This window comes from Elephantulus edwardii, unplaced genomic scaffold (genome assembly GCF_000299155.1).
Source record: "Elephantulus edwardii isolate Elephantulus edwardi_28Jun2011 unplaced genomic scaffold, EleEdw1.0 scaffold00186, whole genome shotgun sequence".
Taxonomy (NCBI): Eukaryota; Metazoa; Chordata; class Mammalia; order Macroscelidea; family Macroscelididae; genus Elephantulus; species Elephantulus edwardii.
The window spans coordinates 695,240-705,796 of record NW_006399936.1 but is presented as its reverse complement, the minus strand read 5'-3'; the positions used below and the strand labels follow the sequence as shown (position 1 = coordinate 705,796).

The following is a 10,557-nucleotide window of genomic DNA, read 5'->3' as shown; positions in this document are numbered from 1 at the left end:
TGGATCTCGGAAAATCCACCACTTTTACTGTGAGTTTCCAGCTCTTGTCGAGTTGGTGAGTGTGGATATCACTGTTTATGAAAACACAGTGTATATCAGCGCCGTCATAGTTCTCCTCATCCCCATCTTCCTGGTTTCTACATCCTATGCCTTCATCCTGTGCAGTGTCGTTCAGATGCGCTCAGCTGGGAGCAAGAGAAATGCCTTTGCCACTTGTAGCTCTCACCTCACTGTGGTTTTCCTCTGGTATGGGGCCTCTGTATTCTCATATATGAGGCCAAGGGCCCAGCGTACTCCATTGCAAGACAAAGTTGGCTCTGTGTTCTACAGCATCATTACTCCCACACTGAATCCTTTAATTTATACTCTCCGCAACAAGGATGTAGCTAAAGCATTGAGAAAAGTGTTAGGGAGAGGTTCTGCCACCCAGTCACTATAACTGAATATAGTGTAGAATGAGATAACACCCTGACATTGATCAGAGAAAATCTCTAAGATTCCAGACCACCAGAGAGGTCCTTCTAGGGTCCAGATTCTTGATACTTTTGACGCCTGAAAATATGTAAATAAGTCTTGATGGCACTGAGTCTAATGCATTCGTCTGCTAATAAAATTGTAAACCATTTGGACCCACCAGTCACTCTGTAGGAAAAAAATATGAAACAGCCTGCTTTCCTAATGATTTGCAGTCTTTGAATGCGAAGAGATCATTCTACTTTCTTCTACAGGGTTGCTATGAGTTGTAACGGACTCAATGACAGTGGGTATAGCATGAGGATGGCAAAACCAAAGTGTAAGCAGTTCACTTCTTTAAAATTAAGTGATTAACACAAAATTCCAGTTTTTGAAGGCTGAAATCATTATAAAGAACACAGAGCATAGCTTAAAATCAGGAAAGCTGTGTGTCAGGACTGTATCCTTTTTCTATACCTGACCAATATGTAGCAATGGTGTCTCTCTGGAGACAAACGTGCGTCTGATACAGGCCATGTCTTTGCTATCACTTGTTATGCATCAGAGAGTTGGACAGTGACTAGGGAGGATAGAAAGAGAATTGATGCCTTTTAGCTTTGGTGTTGGAGAAGAGTATTGAGGGTACCATGGACTGCTAAGAAAACAAACAGATTCATCCTAGAGAGGATTAAAGTGGGCTGCTCCTTGGAGGCAAGGATTCTGAGGCTTCATCTCACACACTTTGGTCATGTAAGGAGAGACCGGTCCTTGCAAAAGGGCATTATGCTTGGGAGGGTGGAGGGCAGGCACAGGAGGGGAAGGCCTTCTAGGAGGTGGATTGATTCAGTGACTGAGGTAATCAGGATGAGTGTGTCGGAGACAATGAGATTGGCACAGGAATGAAAAGAGTTTAGGGTTGTTGTACATAGGGTCGCTATGAGTCGCAAGCGACTCGACGGCACATAACAACAACAGAAACCAATATGTATACTGAGAAAAATCTTGAGAAGTTAGACTATGTAAACAAGAACATTGCATCAGAATTAGAGGAAGACTCATGAACAGCCTACGCTACGCAGATGACACAGCCTTGCTCGCAGAAATTGAAGAGGACTTGAAGCCTCTTTTACAAAATATTGAAAGCACAGCCGTCAATACATATTACATCTCAACAAAGAACACAAAAGCTGCACTACTAGACCAATGAGCAACATTGTGATAGGTGAAGTAAAAACAGAAGTTGTCAACAATTTCATTTGACTTGGATCCACAATCAACACCTGTGGTATCAATAAAAGATGTTGCATTGAGAAAGTCTGCTCTCCAAGGTTTTAAAGAGGAAGAACATCAGTTCGAAGACCAAAATGCCATAGTATTTTCAGTTGCTTCCTGTGCATCTAAAAGTTGGACAATGAATAAGAATGGCAGAAGAATCATCGGTGCATTTGAATTGTGCTGTTGGAGAAGAGTACTGAACATCCTATGGACTGCCCAAAGAACAGACAAATATATTTTGAAGGAAGTGAAACTAGGGTGCTACTTAGAGGCAAGAATGGTGGAATTCATCTCACATACTTTGAGCATATTATCAAGACAGACAGGTCCTTGGGGAAAAAGACATTGTGCCGGGAAAGGTGGAGAGTCAGAGAAAGAAAGGAAGACTTAACAAGATGGGATGGCCCAATGGTTGTACCAGTGGAGTCAAACGTGGGAATCCAGGGGAGGACAAGCTTCAAGTCTGTTATTAGTAAGGTCCATAAGCTGGGTCATACTCAGTTTACGGACTTCTAACAAGATACCACTTTGGTATGGGCATGTGAGCATCATAGAGTGGGTTTCAGTGGCCATCCAAACAATTAGCAAAAAATTCTGATATTCTGGTATTCTGAAAAAAATTATCAAGATACCAAGACTCTTTATCATTATTATTTCCACCAATAAAGCATTACATCAGAAAATATGTAAGAAATTAAGATGTTAAAAAAAAAAGAAAAGAAATTAAGATGTGCTTCTTAGTAGAGAAAGTATGGGAAGTAAAGGAGATGTGTGAACTATTTCGAAAGGAAAGGAGGACAATATGAAAACTACATTCATAGACGCTTAAGAATTCCTTAAATCATAGTCTGTATAATTCAGGAGGGAAGAGAAAAACATACTTATTACTGTTTATTCTTCTATTTAATAACTGTAATATCCATTTGGGTCCCGGCACTAAACAAGGTGTTTGAGATGAAATAGAAAATAAAAGACCATGACTTTTGTCTTTGTCAAAACTTTCCTTCTATATATACTTCTTTGCATTCCTCTTTAGCCTGCTGTGAACCTAGCGGTGTAGATACACTAACACTTGCTGAGGGTGTGAAAGATACTAGTCACTTAACCTCTGAAACCCTCAACAATCTTGCATGTGGTAAGAAAATAGAATTGTATGGTGTTGGGGGGGGGTACACTGGTTGTGAACATTTGCCCCAGATTTCAGAGCTGTGCTCAGAATGATAAAAGCAGTAAAGATTTTCTGATAAAAAGCAATGCAAACATTAAAAAAACTAGATTTAGAAACTATTGCCCACTTATTCTCCACTGCCAAATTGTGCCACGGAACAAGTCCAAGCAGAAGACAAAAGAAAAATGTGTCCAAAACAAGGCTAAGATGGTTTGGGTCAGTAATATTCAGCTGGGTTCATGTTATAAAAATACTCCAACAGCAGGATAAATAATCTCAGAGGAGAAAAATGGGCAATTTTCTACCATCCAATTTGCATCCTTGGAAATCTAATATAGGATCAACTATGTATTGATTCCAATCTGATGGCAATGATGAGTAGTAATATTAGTGTGCAGATAGCGTACATGTGGTCATCTCTCCCATAAACACAACACACCTTAAAAATCTTACTCTAGAAATGATCCTTTCCCTTTCGTTCCTGCATCAACAAGTGTCCTCTTTACTCGGTCATCACCATCAGCACACAAGTAAGCTTGATCTCTCTCATCTTAATAATGAAACTTTCCTTTGATTCTGCAAACACTATACATGTTCATGGGGGGGACCCAAAAACCTTTTATTCCATTTTCTTAGTTCTTTATTTCATCTTTCCCCACTCCCATCCTCTCTTGAACTCACTTCAGCTGGCTTTTGTCACTATCAATCATCTCCAAATCTCTCATGAAATGTCACAACCAACCTGTGTTGCCACATCATAGGGCCAATTTTTGCATCACCCAATAGCATTTGATATAGCTGTTCATGTTTTCCTTGATGAAGTGTTTCTTTCACTAAATTCTAGAAAAGACGTTCTTTATTGGACTCCAAAGTCTCTTGCTTTCCTTTTCAGACTTCTTGTATCTTTCCATCATTTTAAATCAAAAAGAAGCTTACCACAGAATTATTTCTAAAAAATATTATCAGTATTCTAAGTTCTCAAGACTACATAAGTGGCTTTTATATATCTATCTGCCTGAATTCAGTCATTAATTATAAAATTTGTACTAAGTTAGAGAAAACTCATATATAATAAAAGTCTTGTATAAGATCGTACATAAGGTCAACTGCTTGTAACACCTGGACATAGATGAAGACTAGAAGGAAGAAGAAGAAAGCATAGTTATAAAGGAAAGATTATGATGATTAAAAATATTTTATTGTTTCTTTACTACTATTTTAATTATCTTTATTTTATATTGATTTACATACAAAGTTTATATACATTGTGTTTTGTTGTACATGTTGTGTTTCACACATTTCTCTACTTGTATTGTGTTTCATACGATCATTCACGTACACTTGGTTTTATTGGGTTTTTTTTGTTTTTTTTCTATAATTATATTTTATTAATTTTCATAAACATTTACAGAGATTTTGGGCTTCCACTCATTCATTGTTGCACTATTCTCTCTACCCTCCTCCCAGTTTGTTCTTGTCCAAATGCCACAGTGCTTGTTAAAGCCAGTTCTGATTAATCTTCTTTGTCAGTGTGTCCTTTGCCATTCCCTATCACTCCTCCCTGAGAGAGACTTCACCCTGAGTCATAAGGAAAAGGGGATGGCGTATTCTCTTAGCTACTTCCTGCTGAAAAGGGACGCTGTGGGTTTCAGGGTGAAGATCTTCTCTCACTACTCTAAAGGGCCCCTTTGGCAGTAGGAAACACATAGACTATTATGGAGATTGATTTTGTTTTAAATGCACAAACTTTTTCCTTCACTCTTAACCTTCAACCAAAATTATATGAATGTGAATTATCAGGATGTTCAAGACTGTCACTGTGTGTAAAGCTACAACAGATATTTGAACTAATGAAAAAATATCCTCAAAAAAGAAAATACATATTCAATATAGGAAAGAAAGGAGGGGAAAGGTTCCCAAGAGAAATGATAATATATTCACATAAAACTTTACATAAATGTTCATTATGTGTAATGGCATTATTAATAAAGTCTAAACAACCCAAATGTCTATAAAGTGATTAATGGCAAAACCAGATATGGTAGAACCATGCAATGTAATTTTATTCAGCAATAAGAAAGAAAGAAGTCATGATACATGCTACAAATGGATAAATCTTTTTAAAAAATATTAAAAAACAAAACAACAACAACCAATATCCAAAATTAATGTCTTGGAGACTGTGTAGCAGGAGTGCTCTTTGCAGGCAAGGACGATGAGGCTTCACCTCATGTACTTTGGACATGTTGCTAGGAGGGAGAGGAACATGATGCTGGGAAGAGTGGAGGGTCAGTGAAAGAGAGTAAGACCCTCAACCAGGTGGATCGACATGGTGACTGCTGCAATCGTGTGTCAAAAAGTGTGAGGATGGCACAGGATAGAACAGTGCTCAGATCCTTTGTTCATAGGGTCGCTCTGAGTCCTACTCAACTTGACAGCACCTAACAACAAGAACAACAAGGTAATAAAGTCAGTTTCAAAAGATCACATACAGATTGATGCTATTTATGTGAATCATTTCACAGAACAGGCGGATTTACAAAAATAGAAATATTAGTAGTTACCTAGGGTTGAGGCAAGGAGGAAAGAATAGGAAGACTGGAAGTTAATCAGTTTATCAGTTAAGAATAAAGAGTATTTTTAACGTAATTGAAAGGACCTAAAATTGATTGAGACAATGTATGCACAGCTGTGAATATACCAAAAATCACCAACTGTCCACTTTATGTGAATGCATTCCTTGTGTGAAGGGCAGGTGTGATCTGGTCATCTCCTTGATGAAATCTGATGCAATGTGCGATGTGATCTGATAGAATGTCTCCATGATGCTGGCGGGGAGGCCTCCATGGCCACATCTGCCATAAACAGGCACTCACTTGAAAGAGGGTTTTGTGGAGAGTATGGCCTGTTTCAAATAAATACAGAAAGGTTGTAAAGTGTCATTGCCTTTTGGTTGATCTGGATCCTGCATTTGGTTTATCACGATCTGACCTCCAGTTGTTTGGACTTGAGCTGAAAGACTGCCGTATTGCCTATCAATCCTGGATTTGTCAACCTCAAAAGACAACTGTGTGCCGTCTGATCTTGGGTTTATCAGCCCCTGAAGCGATATTAGTCAGGAGAAGGTTCGAGCCTGCTGTCTGATGTAAAAAGTTAGGACGGGAAAGCGAGTCCAGACAACGCTCTGACCCGACAGAGGGGAGCTTCCGCCATCAGTCATGCCGAAGCACGAGTTCTCTGTGCACATGACCTGTGAGGGCTGCTCTAATGCTGTCACTCGTGTCCTCAACAAACTGGGAGGAGTTCAGATTGAAACTGACCTGCCCAACAAGATAGTTTGCATCGACTCCGAGCACAGTGTGGACGCTCTGCTGGAGACTGAAAAAAAACAGGGAAAACCGTGTCCTACATCGGTCCCAAGTAAGGCGTGGGTCCTGGCCTGCGGGATGGACCAAAGAGGGCAGACTGGCTGATCTTTCCTGATTTCCAGACAGGACTGGGTCCTGGTACACCTGCTCAGTGATGTGAGTTCCTGCGGAGACTCCCTCGCCCTCTTCTCCCTAACTGCCCTGCATTGAATCAAGCAGCTTTTATTGGCAAAAAAAAAAGTTAGGACATGCTAGCCTCTATGAGTATGTGGCCTATCTCCTTGAGAAGACGATCTTTATATACATATATATGTTTTATTGACTTTGAGTCTGTTGAAAACCTAGCCTAAAACAATATGATATGTGAATTACATTGCAAGAAAAATCTGTTTTGTTTTGTTTTTTTTAAGAGTCAAAACAATATTAAGAAAAATCTTTTAAAAGTCTGAGGAGGTTTTGCTTCTTCTTTGGTTCCTTGACTGGGCTTTAAATAAGGTGTTCTTTATTAAATACTTGTGTAAGAGGAAGAAAAAAATTATTAGTTGTTGCCAAATTGTCCCTTAAAGAACCAAATAGCTTTCCTTAAGAAAGAGCCTTCCTTGGAGCTCTGGTGGCCTAGTGCAAATAAACTGCATTGCAATCCCAAAGAGGTGTGGTTCGGATCCACCAGATGCTCTGCTGGAGAAGGAAGGGCAATCTTCCCCCTGTGCCAGTCGGATCTGATTCAATGGTACACAACAAGAAAAGAAACTTTTAAAATGTTAAAAAAAAAAAGAAAGAAGGACTTTCCTAACTTACATGGCAACAATTTGAGATTCAACAGAAAGTTAGTTAACTGCTCTTTATTAAGGCTTTGAAGACAAAGAAATTGAGGATAAAGAGATTAAGCTGTAAGAAGCTAGAGCATTGTTAGAAACAACTAAGAGACTCAAGAAAGAAAAAGTTTGATATTCAAATATAAGTTTTCAGCTGAGCCATGCTGTTAGGTAAATCTCATTGATGTTCCCCCTGACTCAACAGTAAAAGCCTACTATCTTTTCCAAGTCATTCTGAGGGACTTAAAAAGTAGGGACTTGGTTCTGTGCTACAGAATGGAGCAGAGACAATGAGACAGCTTGTAATACACAGTGATTTTTCTTAAGGTTGTGGACAGAAATTGAAATAAATACCATCTAAATGTTAAAACCATAGGCAATCTCCTTTTGTGTGATTTACAGCCTCAGAAAACTCACTTGAAGGTCAGCTCTGAGTTGGTTTGACTCGATAGCAATGACAGTTGACAAATATTAAGGAACATTGTTTAAACATATATGCTTTAAAGGCCAGTTTCTAGCTGTGACATATTGCAAGGCTGGAGAGCATTCATAGGTTACAAGTCTTAGAAACTGAGAAAAGCAGAGAATGTAGAATAACAAAAAATAAAAAAAAATATATGAGTTGAGTCACTGAGAGTGGATGGAGTATTCTCTTCAATTGAAATAGCAACAGTTAACATTTATTGACCAGGACTTGAAAGGCATGATTTTTCAAGAGGCTTCTTTTGAGTCGATTCTACAAGCAAGTCCATGAAAATTGCAAAGCCAGCTCCAGATAATTTTAATGAAGAGACACCATCAGAGATTCCTGAAGGAAGTCTCTTAGACAACATGATCCATTATGGCCCTTGAAGAGTCTTCATTAATATCTGGGCATAAAGAGACCGTCATGGCACAGAAGGAAAAGGAGAGTCGGCAGCATCCTTCTGACCTGCGCCCTGGAACTACTCTTTTGTTTCCAGCGCTGGAAAGTCTCCAGTTGGTTCCTTGTGTCTTTTGGGGCTTGCTCGTATTAGGAAGTTGTTACAAGAAAATTTGTTCTTCTGGGTCCTCCGCCATTTCCACAGAAGTACAAATACAAGTTCCACAAGCGTAAATGAGAGACAGACCACTGTGATCCCAAACATGGTCTTCAGGAAGATGGTCTTCTCCGAGGGGCGAGATACATTGCATGTTATACTAAAAGGACAAGGATCTCTACGACATGAAACAGAGATGGGCACATTAAACCCATACAAATAGTACTGACTGCCCAGGGCCAACCCTTCAAGGACCAGCCGGACCACCAAATGGGCCACATAGGCCCCGAGCAGCCTGCGGCCTCCAGTCCTTGAAGTATCTCTGTTGCTGTCTCCATCTGGGATCAGGGACTCCTCCTCCCCCTTCTCATTTAGGCCTGATTCTTCCCAATGCCAGATGACATGATACAGGGTGAAGCCCAGGTACAGGGCACTAGGCATAGCCATCAGGAAGACCTGGAAGGCCCAGAAGCGCACAGGGGAAAGAGGGTGGAAGGCATCAAAACAGGCAGTCTTGCACCCTGGCTGCTGAGTGTTACATACAAATTCACTCTGTTCATCACCAAAGACCCCAGGCCCACTGGCAACCAGTAGCAGGAAGCGGAATGCCACGAGCACAGGAAGCAGGAGCCGGCCCACGGGGGTGGAATGCCGGCTCTCTTCAGCCAACAGGTGCCTCAGGAACCTGCCACACATCGTCCTGCGGAGCAGAGAGGGAAAGTCAGTGTAGGTGTCTTGCTCTTTGTCTTTTAAAGGAGCTCCACTTTACCCTTAATTCAAGGTTGGATTTTTTTTTAGTTTTGGTCCTCTCCAAGAGCTATGTAGATCAAATATCAGATTGCACCTACTTATCTGTTAATGGGGGGGGGGCGAGCTTTAGTGGCTTAGTGGTAAGACTGCATTGCTCATACAATAGAGTGTGATTCAAACCCACAAGCTCCTCCACAGGAGAAAGATACACAGTCTCCTCCCAAGTGATTTAAAGCTTCTAAAAACCCACGATGCAGTGAGGAAATCAAAAGACAAATTGCAAAACAACTATCAGATATCATCTCACCCCAGACAGAATAGCAAAATTTAACATAACAGCAAGCAACAAATGCTGGCGAGATTGTGGAGAAACTGGAACCCTAATTCACTGTTGGTGGAAGTGTAAAATGGTGCAGCCACTGTGGAAGGTGGTATGGTGCTTTCTCAAAAAGTTGCAAATAGAGATACCATTTGACCCAGCAATTCCACTACTGGGAATATACCCCAAAGAGACCATAACTGAGACCCAAGCAGAAATATGTACACCCATGTTTATTGTGGCTTTGTTCACAATAGCAAGGAGTTGGAAACAACCTAATTGTCCATCAACAAAGGAATGGATGGAGAAGCTGTGGTATATTCACACAATGGAATACTACGCTGCATGGGAAAACAGGGAACTCATGCAATATTACTCAAAATGGGTGACCCTGGAAGACATTATGCTTAGTGAAGTTTCTCAGTCACAAAAGGACTAATACTGCATGGTGCCACTGTTGTAAAACAGGACTGGCATTGGGGTTGGGGAGAGACTGAGAAAGGTGGGTTCAATAACTTATACTGCATTGAAACAGATGAGGGAGAAAACTGTTTAAAAGGGACATGAGATTAGGTAGTTTTGTCATGACTGGAGTCTAGAGCGAAGGCTACATGGTGGAGTGGACCTGGGGGAGGGTTTGTAAAACAAAGAAAGAATTTTTCTTTTACTTTTCCAAGAAGGTAGTGTACTTGGGGGAGGGTTGGGTGGGGAGAAAAGTACAACAATGAATGACTGGAAAGCCAAAGTCTCTGTAAATTTTTACTGAAATTAGTAATAAATTTAAATAAAACAAACTAAAAAAAAGACAAATTGCATTGAGAAAGTTTACTGTCAGGGACCTCTCCAGAGTACTGAAGAGCAATGATGTCAGTCTGGAGACTGAGGTGCGCCTGATCCAGGCCATGGTGTTCACAATTACTTGCTATGTATTTGAAAGCTAGACAATGACTAGGTATGCTAGAAGGAGAATTGACATCTTTGAGTTGTGGTGCTGAGAAAACTATTGAATATGCCATGGACTGACTGTGAGGAGAACAGACAAGTTCATCTTGAAGAGAGTGAAATCAGGCTGTTCTTTGGAGGCAAGGATTCTGAAACACCATCTGACATATTTTACGCATGTTGGAGGGAGGGACTATTTCTTGGAAGGGGGCATCATGCTCGGGAGGGTGAAGGGACAGTACAAAAGAGGAAGACCCTTGATAAGATGGATTGACTCAGTGACTAGGGTAATGGGGGTAGAGGTGTCAGAGACAATAAGGTTGGGTCAGGAGAGAGCAGGGTTCAGAGGGTCACTATGAGTCGCAAGCAACTTGACGGCAGGTAACAACAACAAAAAGAACCACTGAAGGGTCAGCTACAAGTAGATTCCAACTAGATGGTACAAAAC

At 40.6% G+C, this 10,557-nt stretch overlaps 1 pseudogene; it reads right to left on the bottom strand.

Moving 5' to 3' along the window:
- Window positions 1–7,966: 7,966 nt before the first annotated feature.
- Window positions 7,967–8,794, bottom strand: LOC102847385 (annotated as a pseudogene).
- Window positions 8,795–10,557: the final 1,763 nt, after the last annotated feature.